This window comes from Bufo gargarizans, chromosome 6 (genome assembly GCF_014858855.1).
Source record: "Bufo gargarizans isolate SCDJY-AF-19 chromosome 6, ASM1485885v1, whole genome shotgun sequence".
NCBI lineage: Eukaryota > Metazoa > Chordata > Amphibia > Anura > Bufonidae > Bufo > Bufo gargarizans.
In genome coordinates, this window is record NC_058085.1 from 20,308,774 (window position 1) to 20,332,461 (window position 23,688).

The window sequence follows — 23,688 nt, forward strand, 5'->3', positions numbered from 1 at the left end:
TTGAGCAGTCTGCACTGTGCTCTTGCAGTTATCTTTACAGAACGGCCACTCCTAGGGAGAGTAGCAGCAGTTTCTCCATTTATAGACAATTTGTCTTACCGTGGACTGATAAACAGCAAGGCTTTTGGAGATACTTTTATAACCCTTTCCAGCTTTATAAAAGTCAACAATTTTTAATCGTAGGTCTTCTGAGAGCTCTTTTGTGCGAGGCATCATTCACATCAGGCAATGCTTCTTGTGAAAAGAAAACCCAGAACTGGTGTGTGTTTTTTTTATAGGGCAGGGCAGCTGTAATCATCAACACCTTCAATCTCATCTCATTAATTGGACTCCAGTTGGCTGACACCTCACTCCAATTAGCTCTTTGAGATGTCATTAGTCTAGGGGTTCACATACTTTTTCCACCTGCACTGTGAATGTTTACATGGTGTGTTCAATAAAAACATGGTAACATTTAATTCTTTGTGTGTTATTAGTTTAAGCAGACTGTGATTGTCTATGGTTGTGACTTAGATGAAGATCAGATCACATTTTATGACCAATTTGTGCAGAAATCCATATCATTCCAAAGGGTTCACATACTTTTTCTTGCAACTGTATATTGTGCAATGTGGGAATAATGATATTACAATTATTATTATTGATGAGTATATATGAAAGTATAAAGAAACAAACATAAATCTCACATACGGAGAGACTTTTACACAATAATAATTACTAATGGTAATAAAGTTACTCCCAAGACCATTGGGAGACGCCATATGGGGTAGGAACACTAGATGTCTGCAGGAGTTCCTACCTTTAGATGGACACCCTCATCTTAGGGTGCCGTCCTACACGGAAGTGTGACCATACACTCCATCTGAGTGCTTTCGTCTGGGACCAACCAATTTCCCTGATAGAAGAAACACTAGCCCCGTGTCTCCTGATGAATCTAGGGCTAAATATAAATAGATGAAACGCGTTGGTGGCACATCTTTTCATTTGAGCACGTCTTTATAGTTTTCTATGCACCCTTTACTATATCTAGTGCTTGGGCTTTACTGCTTTTTAATTTTGAACTGTACCTCTACAACATAATACACACTGACTCCAAGATTAGGGCAACCTGTGCCACGCGACTGGTGAGCCTCTTCAGTACCCCATCTCTTTATACCAGGGGGTTAGACAGAACCTGACATGAGCAAGATCTCGTGTACATCTAGCCATACTTACTGGTAAGATATATATGTATTTGTTGGTTCTACTTTACCTTATTGTAGCACTATATTCATACAGTCAGGTCCATAGATATTGGGACATTGACACAATTCTAAATATTTTTGCTCTATACACCACCACAATGGATTTGAAATGAAACAAACAAGATGTGCTTTAACTGCAGACTGTCAGCTTTAATTTGAGGGTATTTACATCCAAATCAGGTGAACGGTGTAGGAATTACAACAGTTTGCATATGTGCCTCCCACTTGTTAAGGGACCAAAAGTAATGGGACAAATGCCTTCTCAGCTGTTCCATGGCCAGGTGTGTGATATTCCCTAATTATCCCAATTACAATGAGCAGATAAAAGGTCCAGAGTTAATTTCAAGTGTGCTATTTGCATTTGGAATCTGTTGCTGTCAACTCTCAAAAAACAAAACAAACCCATCAGAGAGATAGCAAAAACATTAGGCGTGGCCAAAACAACTGTTTGGAACATTCTTAAAAAGAAGGAACGTACCGGTGAGCTCAGCAACACCAAAAAACCCGGAAGACCACGGAAAACAACTGTGGTGGATGAGCGAAGAATTCTTTCCTCGGTGAAGAAAACATCGTTCACAACAGTTGGCTAGATCAAGAACACTCTCCAGCAGGTAAGTTTATGCGTGTAAAAGTCAACAATCAAGAGAAGACTTCACCAGAGTGAATACAGAGGGTACACCACAAGATGGAAACCGTGGTGAGCCTCAAAAACAGGAAGGCCAGATTAGAGTTTGCCAAACGACATCTAAAAAAGCCTTCACAGTTCTGGAACAAAACCTATGGACAGATGAGACCAAGATCAACTTGTACCAGAGTGATGGGAAGAGAAGAGTATAGAAAAGGAAAGGAACTGCTCATGATCCTAAGCATACCACCTCATCAGTGAAGCATGGTGGTGGTAGTGTCATGGCGTGGGCATGTATGGCTGCCAATGGAACTGGTTCTCTTGTATTTATTGATGATGTGACTGCTGACAAAAGCAGCAAGGTGAATTCTGAAGTGTTTCCGGCAATATTTTCTGCTCATATTCAGCCAAATGCTTCAGAACTCATTGGACGGCGCTTCACAGTGCAGATGGACAATGACCGGAAGCATACTGCAAAAGCAACCAAAGAGTTTTTTAAGGGAAAGAAGTGGAATGTTATGCAATGGCCAAGTCAATCACCTGACGAGAATCCGATGGAGCATGCATTTCAATTGCTGAAGACAAAACTGAAGGGAAAATGCCCCAAGAACAAGCAGGAACTGAAGACAGTTGCAGTAGAGGCCTGGCAGAGCATCACCAGGGATGAAACCCAGCGTCTGGTGATGTCTATGCATTCCAGACTTAAGGCTGTAATAGACTGCAAAGGATTTGCAACCAAGTATTAAAAAGGGAAAGTTTGATTTATGATTATTATTCTGTCCCATTACATTTGGTCCCTTAACAAGTGGGAGGCAAATATGCAAACTGTAATTCCTACACCGTTCACCTGATTTGGATGTAAATACCCTTAAATAAATTAAAGCTGACAGTCTGCAGGTAAAGCACATCTTGTTCGTTTCATCTCAAATCCATTGTGGTGGTGGTGTATAGAGGCAAAAATGTTAGAATTGTGTTGATGTCCCAATATTTATGGACCTGGCTGTATATGTTTCAGGGGTTAAGAATAATAGGCGTCTGTTTGTTTTGGAGCTTGTACTAAGAGAGACATGTATCTTTGTTTCTCCCTTTTTTAATGGGTTTATAGTAAAAGTTAAGTTTTATTATTAATACTACTGCCCCTTTATGTTTTAACATTTGGTAACTAAACCACAAGTTCCTATCCCTCTACAGTACAGTGTAGTTACTATACAGAGGTCTTCTCATGTCTCTCCAGTCTTTGCTCTGGCCCCTCCAGGTTTCCTCTTCTGTAGCACTTTTCTTTTCTCCTTCTCTCTTCTGCCTCTTCGTTTCTTCCTTCCTTAACAGCCAGTCCTAGCATTGTCTAGAATATGGCTTGGACACATCTTTTTGGTGGTTCCTTATGGATTTCTAGCAATTTTCAGGTAACTCTTGAAGACTGATAGAAGCAGCTGGAATGTTGGGATTTTCCAGCATTTCCTGCCCCACTAGCCATGTACCACCTACTGGACAATTGTCAGCCATTCTTTAGATAATTGACAACTACAGAACCTTTGATGCTAATGTTCCGTTGTCCAGATAGACAGTACTCGCTCACACTGGTTTTGAGAGGACAAGTATAGGCACTAATTACCAGGAAGTTGCTGAAAACAGGATACCAATACAATATATGGATTACATTATTTTCCTAAAAATTCTTAAAAATCTGTATTTCTTACATGTGCATGAATAAATTCACCTACTCGCCTTGACATGCTATCAATGGGGTTATTAACCCCTTAGTGACCATCCATATGTCTTTTTACGGCGCCCAGTCTAAGTGCTGCACGGGTCCCCATCACATGAGAGCCACGGCCCTGCTCTAACAGCCCAGACTGGCAGGAGTTGCGATCCGGGCTGTTTAACACTTTACATGCCGCGGGCAGGGGCGCCTGCCGCATGCAAAGTGCTGACAGAGGGAGCGGACTTCCTCTGTCTCCCATCGGCACCCCTTAAATGCGATCGCGGGGTGCCAATGTGTGTGAAGGCTGCCTGGGGTCTCGTGTAGGCGCCAGACCAGCCTTGAGTAATTTCCAGCAGGCTGAGCTTCTCTGGCGCAGCCTGCTGGTCAATGTCAGAATAGTAATGACATTAAATGCAATGCACTATAGGGATAATGCATTTCATTTTAAAATCAATCAAAAAACTGTCTGTTATAGAATTGCTAATTTATTTTTACATATGCCACACTAAGAAGAGTAGATACACGTCCCATAAGTTCAAAATTTTAATCTTTATTTGAAAAAAATCAGAGTAGATTATTTTTCATGCTATTCAGAGAATATGGTGCATTGACTTTGCACTGAGCGACATTCAGAGGGTGGATCCCCCTTTTGGCTCGGTGCATATTCAGTCCATGGCATCCTGATCTCTGTACTAGCATTATTCCATAGACTCATTACCTTTAGAGTGGTATACATATAAAGAATTGGTGGTGTTATAAATTGGACATTTTCACTATATGCTCATCAGTCCATTTTTGGCATTTATATTAATATAATGTTTTGTGATTTTTTTCAAATAAAGATTAGAATTTTAAACTTATCGGACGTGTATCTACTCTTCTTAGTGTGGCATATGTTTAATTAACAGAGTATCCCAGTGACAGCAATTGTTACAGTATTAGACCTATTGGTGATTAATCTAATTTATTTTTAGTTGTCCCTAAAAAAACTTAATACCAAGCGATGGATCTTGGGAAGGGGCAATGCAAAAACATTTTTTTCTTGCAAAAAAAGTTGAAAAACGTAAAAAAAACTAAATGTATTTGGTATCGCTGTAATCGTAGAGATCCAGAGAATAAAGATATTATGTTATTTATACCGAAAATTGAACGCCATAAAATGTGTAATGTAAAAAAACATTGGCAGTATTGCTGTCTTTCCCATCTCCCTCCCAGAAAGAGTAAAAAATTTTGATCTGAAAGTAATTGTATATAATACAACAAAAACAAAGACAGGTGCACTCTGCGGTCTTACTAAGCCCTCAAACTGGTGTTAAAATTAAGAGATTAGCCAACATGTCCTACGTGAGGACATGTCTGAGCCCGAGCACCGCGCCAAGGTTTCTCAAGTAGCTTGGGACCTAACGCTGAACCTACCCGAGCTACTTGAGAAACCTTGGCGCGGTGCTCGGGCTCAGACATGTCCTCACGTAGGACATGTTCGCTAATCTCTCAATTTTAACACCAGTTTGAGGGCTTAGTAAGACCGCAGAGTGCACCTGTCTTTGTTTTTGTTGTATTATATATACTGTTTATCACATCCACACATTTGCTATACTGTGTAGGATGTCTATTGTGGTACTTGTGGTCCGCTGCAGGCATCCTCCATTGTATGCATTTTTGCTGGGGATTGCCATTAGCAGCGGACCACAAGTGCAGGATCTGCCCCCCCGGTATAGATGCACCACTGCATATGGGGTTGAGCACTTCCTGCTTTTTAATACCACGCCAATTTGTAGTTTGTATTTTTTGGAGGTGTAGAAACTCCTAGTCTGAATGTGCCTTTATTTCCATCTACAGGCAGCATTCTGGTGCACATGTGAGGCCCGGGCTATATCAGCCAGTCTTGGGTGGGGCTCAGACCTCTCTGCATCCTCCCATTGTATGCATGGTTACATGCTGGAGGTTACTGGGAGATTGCTTTGAGTCGGACCTTGCGCTCCTGTAATTTGCCCACTGGCTCCTGGTATTGACCATATGGCCCAGGTAGGTTTAGCGTTAGGTCCCAAGCTACTTGAGAAACCTTGGCGCGGTGCTCGGGCTCAGACATGTCCTCACGTAGGACATGTTGGCTAATCTCTCAATTTTAACACCAGTTTGAGGGCTTAGTAAGACCGCAGAGTGCACCTGTCTTTGTTTTAGTTGTATTATATATACTGTTTATCGCATCCACACATTTGCTATCCTGTGTAGGATGTCCTTTGTGGTACTTGTGGTCCGCTGCAGGCATCCTCCATTGTATGCATTTTTGCTGGGGATTGCCATTAGCGGCAGACCACAAGTGCAGGATCTACCCCCCCCCCCCCCCCCCCCCGGTATAGATGCACCACTGCATATAGGGTTGAGCACTTCCTGCTTTTTAATACCACGCCAATTTGTAGTTTGTATTCAGAAAGTTATTGTACCCCAAAAATGGCGCCATTAAAAACTACAACTTGTCCATATAGATGGAAAAAAAAAAACGCTTGGTGAGTAAGGCCCAAAACAGGCTGGTCACTAAGGGGTTAAAGGAGTTGTCTCATCTGAGACAATGGGGCCATATCACTAGGATATGTCCCCATTGTCTAATAGGTGCGGGTCTAACTGATCGAGAACAGAGCGGGCCAAAGTGCTGGCTGGAGGACTCTGGTCCGGCCACCACCAAGTGCTCTCCCCATAGAAGTGAAAGGTAGCGCACTGTGCATGACCAGCCACTGATTCCATTCACTTCTATGGGCCTGACGGAAATAGCCACGCCAGTGCTGTGCATCCACAGTGCATCCTCCACCACTTTCGGGGCTCCGTTTAGGCAAGGCAGCACCACCCTCTAGCTTGGATCTCTGTAGGACACGAAGGGACAGTTTCCGCCTGGATTCCCCCCAGACAAATTTAGCCATCAGTGAGTGGATGCGGGCAAAGAATCCCTGTGGTATCGGGGTGCACGCATGCGCCAATAGATATAACCCCTTAGGTAAGAGAATCATTTTGACCAAGTTTAATCTTCCCATAATAGAGAGTGGTAGGGTCCTCCATATCCTGAATTTATCTATGAACAGGGATTCCAGAGGTGCAATGTTTAGGGAGTACGCCAATTGGGGGATCCCTGGTGACAACAACCCTGAGGTATTTAAAACAGTCTACAACTGGCAGATTACAGTACTGAGGGGGCCACGTCTGTGACCATAAGGGCATAAGTGCTGATTTCGTCCAGTTTATGTGCAAACCCGAGAACTCTCCAAACTTGCCAATTATGTCAATTGCTCTAGGGAGTGTAGTCTCGGGTTCGTCCATAAAGAGAAGGAGATCATCCGCATAAAGTTCAACTTTGTCCATTCTGTCACCCGTGCACACCCCCTTGAAGACCTGATCATGCCTGATTCTTAAAGCAAGATGCTCTATCGCTATGGCGAACAAAAGCGGCGACATGGGGCATCCCTGCCTAGTACCTCTGTGAAGGCTGAAAGATTCAGAAAGCGATCCGTTCACCAGTATGTTAGCTTTGGGGAGGTGGTATAAAATCTCTACCCACTTGATAAACTTAGGGCCAAATCCAAAGCTCCATAGCACTTCTATTAGGTATACCCATTCCACTGAGTCAAAGGCCTTGGCAGTGTCCAGTGACTGTACTGTCTGATATGAGAGAATACAGCAATTCTTTTCCCCGGGCTGCCCAGACCCCTCACATTCCATGACATAACATTAAAGTACGCCATTTTGACTCAGTGGTCTAGTCTCCCTGCAATCCAGCTTTCCCTCCTCATGAAAACCCAGGCTATTGACCTCGGACCGTCTCTTGCACACCCCTTGCATCATCATGTCATACTTAACGTACCATGCCCGTAACAGTATAAACCATATACAACTTAATGGTAAGATAACAGATAAATGAATAACTCTGTGATCGGTGACTTCTCTGTCATCCCGTGCTGTGGCTGATATACCGGGGACCTGCATAGTGCAATATGATGGTAAACCTATGCAGGTATCCGCTCAACCCCATATCAATGAGACATCTCTGGATATTGCAGATGTAGATAGCAGAAATGAGGAGAAGAGGGAGGACAAAGGGGAAGGGAAAGGGATCTAGCAACAAGGACAGGGATCAGATAAATGGGAGGGTAATGGCAGCCATGTCGACTTATGCACAGAAATGTCCTGCAGGCATCATCTCCACAGCAGCATACATGGCGGGGTCACCCCCTAGTCTCGGACTAGGATAATAAAGTCTCAGGTGTCAAGTAAACACAACATTACCACTCAGAAGACTTGCAGCAATTGTGATAACGAAATCTTCAGCGTGGGCCTGGACGACTTGGCCTCTTGGAGATCCATTCTTCCGCCTCTTTAGGATCCACAAAGAAGACGGTCTTCTCTCCATCTATCACCCGAAGACGTGCCGGATAGGCCATGGAGTACTGAAGATTCATATCGCGGAGACGCCGCTTAACAGAGATAAAAGTGGCCCTTTTCTTTTGCCGCTCAGTCGAGAAGTCAGGAAACAGCGATATATTCGCGCTTTCATGTTTAATATCCCGCTTGTTCCTAGCTTGCCCCAAAATTAGATCTCTGTCTTTCCAGTTAAGCATCCGCGCCAATAAAGGCCTTGGGGGAGCTCCTGGGGGGGGGGGGGGGGGAACCCGGTGCGCTCTCTCAACTGCGTAGGCGCCTGAAAATGGTGCGTCAGGGAACTGTGCCTTGAACCAAAGTTCCAAGAAGGTAGCTGGATCTGAGCCCTCCGCCCTCTCAGGTAACCCCAGGATCCTGACGTTGTTGCGTCTGGCCCTGTTCTCGAGGTCATCACACTTTTGCTGCAACAAGCCCACAGACCTCTCCACATCCTGCACTCTGCTTGCAAGTGGCCTGGTAAGATCTTCCAGAGCTGAGACCCTGTCTTCCGTGTGGCGCACACGCTCCCTAAGCTGCTGCACATCTTGTCTGAGCAGGCCCAAATCCACCTTCACTTCCTCTATCTTACAGGTAAGTGATGTCTGGCAGGTGGAAATTGCAGATAGGAGCTGGTGAGAGACAGTCTTAAGGGTTACCTCTGGCTCCTCCGATCCATCCGCCTCTGACTGCAGCGCTGCTTGACCTCTCGTTACCGCCGTTCGTGGCGTAGCAGGGCCGGCGGCGCCATTTTGGGCCTCTTGCCGGACATATTCTTTAAGCTTTTCAGCCGCCGATTGTGCCTTACTGGGGCCCATTACTGCCTTCCCAGGTCTTCTCTTCCTCCTCTGTACCTGCCACTCGTCTCTCAGTGTAGCCAGTATGTCAGGATGTTGAAGGATTCAGATTGGGGTACGGAGCAGACCTCAAGTGCGTGCGCTCATGTCGGCAGTTGGCCACGCCCCCCAATGGGACTATTTTTAATGGCCATTTAGGCAGTCACTCTTGGTGCTGAAGGACCTGTGCTACCAACGTGATGACGTCACCATGCTCTTCCAACATTATTGCTTGGGAGCGCATGGTCACCTCATCCCACTGAGAGTGTAGGTCCTTTAGCACCAAATGAATGGCCGTTAAAAGTTAATGCAAACCGTCCAGACGACCAAGAAAGGGTGCAAAAAATGGTTGAAAAATGGCCATGAAAAACTAAGTGTGTCAGTTTTTATGGCCTTTTTTCACGTGTGAATGTAGCCTTAAGAGATCAAACTAAAAAGTCTCACCACTGAACCCCAGATATTTGCCTGCTGCTGGGAAGATCATGATGTGCTCGGAATTACTTTAACTTTGTTCACAGTACAGGAGCTTCACTGATGTAAAGGGAACACTAAGGGACAGCACTAGGGATGAGCGAACTCGAACTGTATAGTTCGGGTTCGTACCGAATTTTGGGGTGTCCGTGACACGGACCCGAACCCGGACATTTTCGTAAAAGTCCGGGTTCGGGTTCGGTGTTCGTCGCTTTCTTCGCGCTTTTGTGACGCTTTCTTGGCGCTTTTTGAAAGGCTGCAAAGCAGCCAATCAACAAGCGTCATACTACTTGCCCCAAGAGGCCATCACAGCCATGCCTACTATTGGCATGGCTGTGATTGGCCAGAGCACCATGTGACCCAGCCTCTATTTAAGCTGGAGTCACATAGCGCCGCCCGTCACTCTGCTCTGATTAGCGTAGGGAGAGGTTGCGGCTGCGACAGTAGGGCGAGATTAGGCAGATTAACTCCTCCAAAGGACTTGATTAACTGATCGATCTGCAGCTGTGGATCATTGAGCTGCTGATCCTCAATTGCTCACTGTTTTTAGGCTGCACAGACCGTTTGTCAGTCTCATTTTTCTGGGGTGATCGGCGGCCATTTTGTGTCTTGTGGTGCGCCAGCACAAGCTGCGACCAAGTGCATTTAACCCTCAATGGTGTGGTTGTTTTTTGGCTAAAGCCTACATCAGGGTGAAGCTGTCACACCAAGTGCATTTAACCAGCAATAGTCTGTTCATTTTTTGGCCATATACAAAATCAGGGGCAAGCTGCGCCTGTCACCAAGTGCATTTAACCCTCAATGGTGTGGTTGTTTTTTGGCTAAAGCCTACATCAGGGTGAAGCTGTCACACCAAGTGCATTTAACCAGCAATAGTCTGTTCATTTTTTGGCCATATACAAAATCAGGGGCAAGCTGCGCCTGTCACCAAGTGCATTTAACCCTCAATGGTGTGGTTGTTTTTTGGCTAAAGCCTACATCAGGGTGAAGCTGTCACACCAAGTGCATTTAACCAGCAATAGTCTGTTCATTTTTTGGCCATATACAAAATCAGGGGCAAGCTGCGCCTGTCACCAAGTGCATTTAACCCTCAATGGTGTGGTTGTTTTTTGGCTAAAGCCTACATCAGGGTGAAGCTGTCACACCAAGTGCATTTAACCAGCAATAGTCTGTTCATTTTTTGGCCATATCCCAGTCTAATTCTGTCACTAAATCCATACCGGTCACCCAGCGCCTAAATACTAGGCCTCAAATTTATATCCAGCTAAATCTGTCCCTAGTGCTGTAGCTGGGCGAGTTATTTAGTGTCCGTTCAAGCACATTTCTTGTTCTGGGTTGAAATACAATTCCCAATTTAGCAATTTCATAATTTAGTGGTTCCTGCTATATCAGAGCTATTTGAAATCTATCCCAAAAAGGGTATATAATATTGAAGGTGCACATTGGGTCATTCAGAATAACTTCACACACACCCGCTACTGTGTATTTCCAAGTCTAATTCTGTCACTAAACCCATACCTGTCACCCAGCGCCTAAATACTAGGCCTCAAATTTAAATCCCTCTAAATCTCTCGTTACCCACCGCTGTACTGTTGTTGCTGGGCAAGATATTTAGTGTCCGTCAAAGCACATTTTTTGTTCTGGGTTGAAGTACAATTCCCAATTTAGCAATTTCATAATTTAGTGGTTTCTGCTATATCAGAGCTATTTGAAATCTATCCCTAAAAGGGTATATAATATTGAAGGTGCACATAGGGTCATTCAGAATAACTTCACACACACGCTTCTGTGCATTTCCAAGTCTAATTCTGTCACTAAATCCATACCGGTCACCCAGCGCCTAAATACTAGGCCTCAAATTTAAATCCCTCTAAATCTCTCGTTACCCACCACTGTACTGTTGTTGCTGGGCAAGATATTTAGTGTCCGTCAAAGCACATTTTTTGTTCTGGGTTGAAGTACAATTCCCAATTTAGCAATTTCATAATTTAGTGGTTTCTGCTATATCAGAGCTATTTGAAATCTATCCCTAAAAGGGTATATAATATTGAAGGTGCACATAGGGTCATTCAGAATAACTTCACACACACGCTTCTGTGCATTTCCAAGTCTAATTCTGTCACTAAATCCATACCGGTGACCCAGCGCCTAAATACTAGGCCTCAAATTTAAATCCCTCTAAATCTCTCGTTACCCACCGCTGTACTGTTGTTGCTGGGCAAGATATTTAGTGTCCGTCAAAGCACATTTTTTGTTCTGGGTTGAAGTACAATTCCCAATTTAGCAATTTCATAATTTAGTGGTTTCTGCTATATCAGAGCTATTTGAAATCTATCCCTAAAAGGGTATATAATATTGAAGGTGCACATAGGGTCATTCAGAATAACTTCACACACACGCTTCTGTGCATTTCCAAGTCTAATTCTGTCACTAAATCCATACCGGTGACCCAGCGCCTAAATACTAGGCCTCAAATTTAAATCCCTCTAAATCTCTCGTTACCCACCGCTGTACTGTTGTTGCTGGGCAAGATATTTAGTGTCCGTCAAAGCACATTTTTTGTTCTGGGTTGAAGTACAATTCCCAATTTAGCAATTTCATAATTTAGTGGTTTCTGCTATATCAGAGCTATTTGAAATCTATCCCTAAAAGGGTATATAATATTGAAGGTGCACATAGGGTCATTCAGAATAACTTCACACACACGCTTCTGTGCATTTCCAAGTCTAATTCTGTCACTAAATCCATACCGGTGACCCAGCGCCTAAATACTAGGCCTCAAATTTAAATCCCTCTAAATCTCTCGTTACCCACCGCTGTACTGTTGTTGCTGGGCAAGATATTTAGTGTCCGTCAAAGCACATTTTTTGTTCTGGGTTGAAGTACAATTCCCAATTTAGCAATTTCATAATTTAGTGGTTCCTGCTATATCAGAGCTATTTGAAATCTATCCCAAAAAGGGTATATAATATTGAAGGTGCACATTGGGTCATTCAGAATAACTTCACACACACCCGCTACTGTGTATTTCCAAGTCTAATTCTGTCACTAAACCCATACCTGTCACCCAGCGCCTAAATACTAGGCCTCAAATTTAAATCCCTCTAAATCTCTCGTTACCCACCGCTGTACTGTTGTTGCTGGGCAAGATATTTAGTGTCCGTCAAAGCACATTTTTTGTTCTGGGTTGAAGTACAATTCCCAATTTAGCAATTTCATAATTTAGTGGTTTCTGCTATATCAGAGCTATTTGAAATCTATCCCTAAAAGGGTATATAATATTGAAGGTGCACATAGGGTCATTCAGAATAACTTCACACACACGCTTCTGTGCATTTCCAAGTCTAATTCTGTCACTAAATCCATACCGGTGACCCAGCGCCTAAATACTAGGCCTCAAATTTAAATCCCTCTAAATCTCTCGTTACCCACCGCTGTACTGTTGTTGCTGGGCAAGATATTTAGTGTCCGTCAAAGCACATTTTTTGTTCTGGGTTGAAGTACAATTCCCAATTTAGCAATTTCATAATTTAGTGGTTCCTGCTATATCAGAGCTATTTGAAATCTATCCCAAAAAGGGTATATAATATTGAAGGTGCACATTGGGTCATTCAGAATAACTTCACACACACCCGCTACTGTGTATTTCCAAGTCTAATTCTGTCACTAAACCCATACCTGTCACCCAGCGCCTAAATACTAGGCCTCAAATTTAAATCCCTCTAAATCTCTCGTTACCGCTGTACTGTTGTAGCTGGGAAAGTTATTTAGTGCCCGTCAAAGCACATTTTTTGTTCTGGGTTGAAGTACAATTCCCAATTTAGCAATTTCATAATTTAGTGGTTCCTGCTATATCAGAGCTATTTGAAATCTATCCCAAAAAGGGTATATAATATTCAAGGTGCACATTGGGTCATTCAGAATAACTTCACACACACCCGCTACTGTGTATTTCCAAGTCTAATTCTGTCACTAAATCCATACCGGTCACCCAGCGCCTAAATACTAGGCCTCAAATTTATATCCCGCTGAATTTGAATACAATACATTGGGCCAAATAATATATTTGTTGTTGTGGTGAACCATAACAATGAGAAAAACATCTAGTAAGGGACGCGGACGTGGACATGGTCGTGGTGGTGTTAGTGGACCCTCTGGTGCTGGGAGAGGACGTGGCCGTTCTGCCACATCCACACGTCCTAGTGTACCAACTACCTCAGGTCCCAGTAGCCGCCAGAATTTACAGCGATATATGGTGGGGCCCAATGCCGTTCTAAGGATGGTAAGGCCTGAGCAGGTACAGGCATTAGTCAATTGGGTGGCCGACAGTGGATCCAGCACGTTCACATTATCTCCCACCCAGTCTTCTGCAGAAAGCGCACAGATGGCGCCTGAAAACCAACCCCATCAGTCTGTCACATCACCCCCATGCATACCAGGGAAACTGTCTCAGCCTCAAGTTATGCAGCAGTCTCTTATGCTGTTTGAAGACTCCGCTGGCAGGGTTTCCCAAGGGCATCCACCTAGCCCTTCCCCAGCGGTGAAAGACATAGAATGCACTGACGCACAACCACTTATGTTTCCTGATGATGAGGACATGGGAATACCACCTCAGCATGTCTCTGATGATGACGAAACACAGGTGCCAACTGCTGCGTCTTTCTGCAGTGTGCAGACTGAACAGGAGGTCAGGGATCAAGACTGGGTGGAAGACGATGCAGGGGACGATGAGGTCCTAGACCCCACATGGAATGAAGGTCGTGCCACTGACTTTCACAGTTCGGAGGAAGAGGCAGTGGTGAGACCGAGCCAACAGCGTAGCAAAAGAGGGAGCAGTGGGCAAAAGCAGAACACCCGCCGCCAAGAGACTCCGCCTGCTACTGACCGCCGCCATCTGGGACCGAGCACCCCAAAGGCAGCTTCAAGGAGTTCCCTGGCATGGCACTTCTTCAAACAATGTGCTGACGACAAGACCCGAGTGGTTTGCACGCTGTGCCATCAGAGCCTGAAGCGAGGCATTAACGTTCTGAACCTGAGCACAACCTGCATGACCAGGCACCTGCATGCAAAGCATGAACTGCAGTGGAGTAAACACCTTAAAACCAAGGAAGTCACTCAGGCTCCCCCTGCTACCTCTTCTGCTGCTGCCGCCTCGGCCTATTCTGCTGCTGCCGCCTCGGCCTCTTCCTCCGCCTCTGGAGGAACGTTGGCACCTGCCGCCCAGCAAACAGGGGATGTACCACCACCACCACCTCCGTCACCAAGCGTCTCAACCATGTCACACGCCAGCGTTCAGCTCTCCATCTCACAAACATTTGATAGAAAGCGTAAATTCCCACCTAGCCACCCTCGATCCCTGGCCCTGAATGCCAGCATTTCTAAACTACTGGCCTATGAAATGCTGTCATTTAGGCTGGTGGACACAGACAGCTTCAAACAGCTCATGTCGCTTGCTGTCCCACAGTATGTTGTTCCCAGCCGGCACTACTTCTCCAAGAGAGCCGTGCCTTCCCTGCACAACCAAGTATCCGATAAAATCAAGTGTGCACTGCGCAACGCCATCTGTAGCAAGGTCCACCTAACCACAGATACGTGGACCAGTAAGCACGGCCAGGGACGCTATATCTCCCTAACTGCACACTGGGTAAATGTAGTGGCAGCTGGGCCCCAGGCGGAGAGCTGTTTGGCGCACGTCCTGCCGCCGCCAAGGATCGCAGGGCAACATTCTTTGCCTCCTGTTGCCACCTCCTCCTTCTCGGCTTCCTCCTCCTCTTCTTCCACCTGCTCATCCAGTCAGCCACACACCTTCACCACCAACTTCAGCACAGCCCGGGGTAAACGTCAGCAGGCCATTCTGAAACTCATATGTTTGGGGGACAGGCCCCACACCGCACAGGAGTTGTGGCGGGGTATTGAACAACAGACCGACGAGTGGTTGCTGCCGGTGAGCCTCAAGCCCGGCCTGGTGGTGTGTGATAATGGGCGAAATCTCGTTGCAGCTCTGGGACTAGCCAATTTGACGCACATCCCTTGCTTGGCGCATGTGCTGAATTTGGTGGTGCAGAAGTTCATTCACAACTACCCCGACATGTCAGAGCTGCTGCATAAAGTGCGGGCCGTCTGTTCGCGCTTCCGGCGTTCACATCCTGCCGCTGCTCGCCTGTCTGCGCTACAGCGTAACTTCGGCCTTCCCGCTCACCGCCTCATATGCGACGTGCCCACCAGGTGGAACTCCACCTTGCACATGCTGGACAGACTGTGCGAGCAGCAGCAGGCCATAGTGGAGTTTCAGCTGCAGCACGCACGGGTCAGTCGCACTACAGAACAGCACCACTTCACCACCAATGACTGGGCCTCCATGCGAGACCTGTGTGCCCTGTTGCGCTGTTTCGAGTACTCCACCAACATGGCCAGTGGCGATGACACCGTTATCAGCGTTACAATACCACTTCTATGTCTCCTTGAGAAAACACTTAGGGCGATGATGGAACAGGAGGTGGCCCAGGAGGAGGAGGAGGAGGATGAGGAAGAGGGGTCATTTTTAGCACTTTCAGGCCAGTCTCTTCGAAGTGACTCAGAGGGAGGTTTTTTGCAACAGCAGAGGCCAGGTACAAATGTGGCCAGCCAGGGCCCACTACTGGAGGACGAGGAGGACGAGGATGAGGAGGAGGTGGAGGAGGATGAGGATGAAGCATGGTCACAGCGGGGTGGCACCCAACGCAGCTCGGGTCCATCACTGGTGCGTGGCTGGGGGGAAAGGCAGGACGATGACGATACGCCTCCCACAGAGGACAGCTTGTCCTTACCCCTGGGCAGCCTGGCACACATGAGCGACTACATGCTGCAGTGCCTGCGCAACGACAGCAGAGTTGCCCACATTTTAACCTGTGCGGACTACTGGGTTGCCACCCTGCTGGATCCACGCTACAAAGACAATGTGCCCACCTTACTTCCTGCACTGGAGCGTGATAGGAAGATGCGCGAGTACAAGCGCACGTTGGTAGACGCGCTACTGAGAGCATTCCCAAATGTCACAGGGGAACAAGTGGAAGCCCAAGGCCAAGGCAGAGGAGGAGCAAGAGGTCGCCAAGGCAGCTGTGTCACGGCCAGCTCCTCTGAGGGCAGGGTTAGCATGGCAGAGATGTGGAAAACTTTTGTCAACACGCCACAGCTAACTGCACCACCACCTGATACGCAACGTGTTAGCAGGAGGCAACATTTCACTAACATGGTGGAACAGTACGTGTGCACACCCCTCCACGTACTGACTGATGGTTCGGCCCCATTCAACTTCTGGGTCTCTAAATTGTCCACGTGGCCAGAGCTAGCCTTTTATGCCTTGGAGGTGCTGGCCTGCCCGGCAGCCAGCGTTTTGTCTGAACGTGTATTCAGCACGGCAGGGGGCGTCATTACAGACAAACGCAGCCGCCTGTCTACAGCCAATGTGGACAAGCTGACGTTCATAAAAATGAACCAGGCATGGATCCCACAGGACCTGTCCGTCCCTTGTCCAGATTAGACATTAACTACCTCCCCATAACCATATATTATTGGACTCCAGGGCACTTCCTCATTCAATCCTATTTTTATTTTCATTTTACCATTATATTGCGATGCTACCCAAAGTTGAATGAACCTCTCCTCTGCCTGTGTGCTAGGCCTAAATATATGCCAATGGACTGTTGCAGTGGTGGCTGACATGAAGCCTGATTCTCTGCTATGACATGCAGACTAATTCTCTGCTGACATGAAGCCAGATTGTCTGTTACGGGACCTCTCTCCTCTGCCTGGGTGCTGGGCCTAAATTTATGACAATGGACTGTTGCAGTGGTGGCTGACGTGAAGCCTGATTCTCTGCTATGACATGCAGACTGATTCTCTGCTGACATGAAGCCAGATCGTCTGTTACGGGACCTCTCTGCTCTGCCTGTGTGCTAGGCCTAAATATATGCCAATGGACTGTTGCAGTGGTGGGTGACGTGAAGCCTCATTCTCTGCTATGACATGCAGACTGATTCTCTGCTGACATGAAGCCAGATTGTCTGTTACGGGACCTCTCTGCTCTGCCTGTGTGCTAGGCCTAAATATATGCCAATGGACTGTTGCAGTGGTGGGTGACGTGAAGCCTCATTCTCTGCTATGACATGCAGACTGATTCTCTGCTGTCATGAAGCCAGATTGTCTGTTACGGGACCTCTCTGCTCTGCCTGTGTGCTAGGCCTAAATATATGCCAATGGACTGTTGCAGTGGTGGGTGACGTGAAGCCTCATTCTCTGCTATGACATGCAGACTAATTCTCTGCTGACATGAAGACAGATTCTCTGTTACGGGACCTCTCTCCTCTGCCTGTGTGTGTGCTGGGCCTAAATATATGCCAATGGACTGTTGCAGTGGTGGCTGACGTGAAGCCTCATTCTCTGCTATGACATGCAGACTGATTCTCTGCTGACATGAAGCCAGATTCTCTGTTACGGGACCTCTCTCCTCTGCCTGTGTGCTAGGCCTAAATATATGCCAATGGACTGTTGCAGTGGTGGCTGACGTGAAGCCTCATTCTCTGCTATGACATGCAGACTAATTCTCTGCTGACATGAAGACAGATTCTCTGTTACGGGACCTCTCTCCTCTGCCTGGGTGCCGGGGCCTAAATATCTGAGAATGGACTGTTCCAGTGGTGGGTGACGGGAAGCCAGATTCTCTGCTATGGAACCTCTCTCCAATTGATTTTGGTTAATTTTTATTTATTTAATTTTTATTTTAATTAATTTCCCTATCCACATTTGTTTGCAGGGGATTTACCTACATGTTGCTGCCTTTTGCAGCCCTCTAGCCCTTTCCTGGGCTGTTTTACAGCCGTTTTAGTGCCGAAAAGTTCGGGTCCCCATTGACTTCAATGGGGTTCGGGTTCGGGACGAAGTTCGGATCGGGTTCGGATCCCGAACCCGAACATTTCCGGGATGTTCGGCCGAACTTCTCGAACCCGAACATCCAGGTGTTCGCTCAACTCTAGACAGCACAACTGCAGGGGGCGCACAAAGGGGGTATAACTACTGTGTGGGGGCACTTAGGGAGCATCAGTACTGTGAAGAGGGCACTAAAGGGGAATTCCACTGTGAAAGGGACACTGAGGGGAGATAACTATTGTGTGGGGCACTAAGAGGGGATTTATCGCCTCTTGTCCAGCGCTAGGAAATGTTTTATTTATATTATCTTTTAAATGACTGGGTGGGGGTTGCAGGGAAGTTGCTCAAGGTGGGAGCCAGCGTTTTCTAGTTATGCCCCTCGGTCTACTATTAGATTGTGGTCTGTTTGGCCACCACTGTTTTAGTCAGTTGATATTCTAATTATGTGCCATGTCTTGCACTTTCTGTGGATTTTTTATATGAAAAAGTTATAAAACTTCAATACAATTTTAATGTTATTCATTAATAAAAATGTGTTTTGTTCTTGGCAGATGACTGTACCAGGAACTTAGAGAAACATCTGGTATCTTCACATTTTAAAGTAGATGATTGTGGTATCACACGAGATACATTTGAAGAGCATGCCAATATGCAAGATATACCCTCATCCAATCACAGCAACAATGCATCATTTGATCCTTTTAAACAGGTCCAATCTGATTCATCACAGACTGTAACACAGAATAAAAGTCACAGAAGAGGTGCTAACAATCAAACAGCTCACGTAAAAGAGAAACCATTTTCATGTTCAGAATGTGGTAAATGTTTTAAGTATAAATCATATCTTGTTGTACATCAGAGAATTCACACAGGGGAGAAGCCATTTTCATGTTCAGAATGTGGGAAATGTTTTAACCAGAAATCAGATCTTGGTATACATCAGAGAATTCACACAGGAGTAAAGCCATTTTCATGTTCAGAATGTGGTAAATGTTTTCACATAAAATCAAATCTTGTTGTACATCAGAGAACTCACACAGGGGAGAAGCCATTTTCATGTTCAGAATGTGGGAAATGTTTTGAGCATAAATCAGCTCTTGTTCCACATCAGAGAAAACACACAGGGGAGAAGCCATTTTCATGTTCAGAATGTGGAAAATGTTTTAGCCGTAAATCATATGTTGTTACACATCAGAGAATTCACACAGGAGAGAAGCTTTTTTCATGTTCAGAATGTGGAAAATGTTTTAACCAGAAATCATATGTTGTTGCACATCAGAGAATTCACACAGGGGAGAAGCCATTTTTATGTTCACAATGTGGGAAATGTTTTAACAGTAAATCATATCTTGTTAAACATCAGAGAATTCACACAGGGGAGAAGCCATTTTCATGTTCAGAATGTGGGAAATGTTTTCACCAAAAATCGAATCTTGTTGTACATCAGAGAACTCACACAGATGAGAAGCCATGTTTTTAATGTTCAGAATGTGGGAAATGTTTTTAGATGAAGTCAGAATTTGTTATACATCTGAGAAATCACACAGGAGAGAAGCCATTTTCATGTTCAGAATGTGATATGTGTTTCAACAACCAAAAATCATCTCTTGTTAATCATCAAAAAACCCACATAAGAGAAGCCATCTTTATGCTTAGCCCGTTAGTGGCCTCCCTTATGTGTTTTTATGGTGGGAACTAACTGACTTTATTCCTTCAGATACTCCTTTTTACACGGAGATAAAACAGCGCCTTGCTTTCAGTTAAAAAAGGTAGCCGAGGGCTTGGAGCGATGATTGGGACCGCTGTGAGAGCTCCCCAAACAAACATAGTCTCCTGTATTGAATAAATATTGGTAATCAAAGGACAGAAGATCCAGTTAAAAGTGAAACTAAGTCTACTTTCACACTGGCGTTTTGGCTGTTCGTTTGCGAGATCCGTTCAGGGCTCTCGCAAGCGGTCCAGAAAGGATCAGTTTGCATTCTGAATGGAAAAGGATCCGCTCAGAATGTATCAGTTTGCATCAGTTCAGTCCCCATTCCGCTTTGGAGACGGACACCAAAACGCTGCTTGAAACTGAGCCAAACTGATCCGTCCTGGAACACAATGTAAGACGATGGAGACAGATCCGTTTTCACTGACACAATCTGGCACAATAGACCATTTAAAGTCATCCTCCATTGACTTTAAATGGTGTTCAAGACGGATCTGTCTTGGCTATGTTAAAAATAATACAAACGGATCCGTTCTGAATGGATGCAGACGGTTGTATTATCTGAACGGATCAGTAATCCGCACAAAACGCAAGTGTGAAAGTAGCCTAAGATGTTTTTTTTTTTAAATATCTCCTCTAAACATAAATGTTTGGTGAGAGAAAAAAAATTAAACAGTATTCCACCCTGCCTGTGATCGGTATGGGGACCCTTCATTCCTGTAAATCTGCAAATACAGGGGCCTATATGTGAAAGTACAAAAAATAGAGCTGGATTCCCACAAGAGCTGGTGTCCAGACGTGGAAAAAGGGGCGTCAATTCACACTTGTAAATGGCCAGTTATTTGCAGTCAAGTGGAGTGACCGATGGGATGTAACATAGTAACATAGTTTATAAGGCTGAGAAAAGACATCTGTCCATCCAGTTCAGCCTGTTATCCTGCAAGTTGATCCAGAGGAAGGCAAAAAAAAAAACTGTGAGGTAGAAGCCAATTTTTTCCCAATTTAGGGGGGAAAAAATTGTTCCCAACTCCAATCAGGCAATCAGAATAACTCCCTGGATCAACGACCCCTCTCTAGTAGCTACAGCCTGTAATATTATTACACTCCAGAAGTACATCCAGGCCCCTCTTGAACTCTTTTAGTGAACTCACCATCACCACCTCCTCAAGCAGATAGTTCCATAATCTCACTCCTCTCACTCCTTATTCTAGATACCATCGGCAGCGGCTTAAAATTAGAATTCCTTCAATCTCCTCCTGCCAGTTTCTTACCAACTGTCGATCCGTCTTCGGCTCTAGGAAAATCAGTCATGGAGGAAGAGGTATTAAAATTGATCGAAAAATTGATTTTAACCCCGGTAACAGAAGAAGAAAAGGGCAAGGGGTGTTACTCGCCGCTTTTTCTGGTCAGAAAACCAGGCGGTTCTTTCAGGACCATTATAAATGTAAAAAAATTAAACCTCTTTCTTCAACCCAAAAGATTCAAAATGGAGAGTATACAATCAGCGATCAACCTCCTATATCCTCAGTGCTTCATGGCCGTTCTCGACTTAAAAGACGCGTACTACCAGGCTCTCTCTTTCGGCCTTTCCATGGCCCCGAGAGTGTTCACAAAGCTGGTTGCGGAAATGGCATAAGGGAAAGGGATATTCTCTTTATCCCTTACCTAGACGACTTCTTAATTGTGGGTCAGACAAAAGAAGCCTGCATTTCAGCAGTATCAGAAGTCCGGTCCATTTTAAACAAATTGGGTTGGATAATAAACGAAGAGAAGTCAAGACCCCATCCAGCAAGAAGGCAGACCTTCCTGGGCTTAATCCTGGACTCGTCTCTCCAGAAATGTTTTTTTACCTACAGAAAAGGTGGATATCGTTCAAAACAAGATCAGAAACCTGACCAGGAGACCAGTTACCTCAATAAGAACAGCAATGTCAGTCCTGGGCTCCCTCACGTCTTGCATTCCGGCAGTAAGGTAGGCACAGCTACACTCCAGAGCCTTACAGTGGGAAATCCTGTCCAATTGGAAGGGAAGCAGGTCCTTAGACTCAAAGCTGAAGATCCCAGACCTAGATATCTATCAGGGTGAATAGGACAAGGGATTAAAAGATCCCAAGCTCTGGCCCCTAAGGGGGAAAATAGTTATTAAATAAAAAGTTTAAATTATGTGCCGGACGTTCCATAAAATACGGAATACACACAGATTTTTTGGGCTTTCCCCCCCCCCCCCCCTCCCATGTGGTATCGAATGGTATAGAGTATCGCAATACTTTTTTATGGTATTGAAACCGAATCAAAATTTTGGTATTGACACAACCCTATGTTACACAGTGTTTTACCATTTAGTATGTACTGGTGACTTTCATTATTCCTTCCCATGTGCATAACCTTACAATTGTCAGTGTTAAACCTCATTTGCCACTTCTCTGCCCAAGCTTCCCATCTATCAAGATCTATCTGCAGCAGTATACTGTCCTCTTCCGTGTCAATTGCTTTACACAGTTTAGTGTCATCTGCAAAAATTTATATTTTACTGTGCAAGCCTTCTACAAGATCATTAATAAGTATATTGAAGAGAATAGAGCTCAATACTGACCCCTGAGGTACCCCACTATTACCAGTGACTAATCTGAGTGTGTACCACTAATAACCACCCTCTGTTTTCTATCACTGAGCCAGTTACTTGCCCACATGCAGACATTTTCTCCCAGTCCAAGCATTCTCATTTTATACATCAACCTTTTATGTTGCACAGTGTCAAATGCTTTGGAGAAGTCCAGATATACGACATCCATTGATTCGCCGCTGTCAAGTCTAGAACTTGCCTCCTCATAAAAACGGAGTAAATTGGTTTTACATGACCGATCCCTCATGAATCCATGCTGATATGGCATTATTTGCTTATTTTCATTGAGGTACTCCAAGATAGCATCTCTTTGTAAACCTTCAAACAGTTTACCTACGATGTTAAACTTACCGACCTATAGATTCTGGGCTCTGTTTTTGGACCCTTTTCGAATATTGGCACCACATTTGCTTTGTGCCAATCCTGTGGAACACCCCCTGTCAGTATAGAATCCTTAAATATCAGAAATAAGGGTCTGGCTATGACATTACTTAATTCTCTTAGGTTACGGTGGTGTATGCCATCTGGTCCCAGCAGTTTGTCTATTTTAATCTTTTTAAGACTCCGCTGTACTTCTTCACCTGACAGTTTCACCTGACAGTTTATTTTCTTCAGTGAATACAGTGGAGAGAAAATTATTTATTAGCTTTGTTTTTTTCCTCATTGCTCTCTGCAACTCCCCCCTCGTTACTCTGTAAAAGGCCGACACCTTAAGATTTATACTTTTTACCATTTATATAATTGAAGAAAATTTTAGGGTTAGTTTTACTCTCTTTGGCAATGAATTTCTCTGGCTCTAGTTTGGCTGCTTAGACAATTCTCACACTGTGGAATTCATGTTTAGATAAGAAATACAATGAAGCCTCTAAATCTGCAGGTGTCGTGTATCTTCTAACTGTCTAAATGTATAAATACAGGTCCTTCTAAAAAAATGTGCATATTGTGATAAAGTTCATTATTTTCTGTAATGTACTGATAAACATTAGACTTTCATATATTTTAGATTCATTACACACAACTGAAGTAGTTCAAGCCTTTTATTGTTTATAAATTGATGATTTTGCCATACAGCTCATGAAAACCCAAAATTCCTATCCTAAAAAAGTCAACCTTCAAATAATTATGTTCAGTTATGCACTCAATACTTGGTCGGGAATCCTTTTGCAGAAATG

The 23,688-nt window shown here is 44.8% G+C and overlaps 1 pseudogene; it reads left to right on the forward strand.

Moving 5' to 3' along the window:
• LOC122940390 overlaps positions 1–23,688 on the forward strand; it is a 1,294,760-nt pseudogene that overhangs the window by 992,639 nt on the left and 278,433 nt on the right.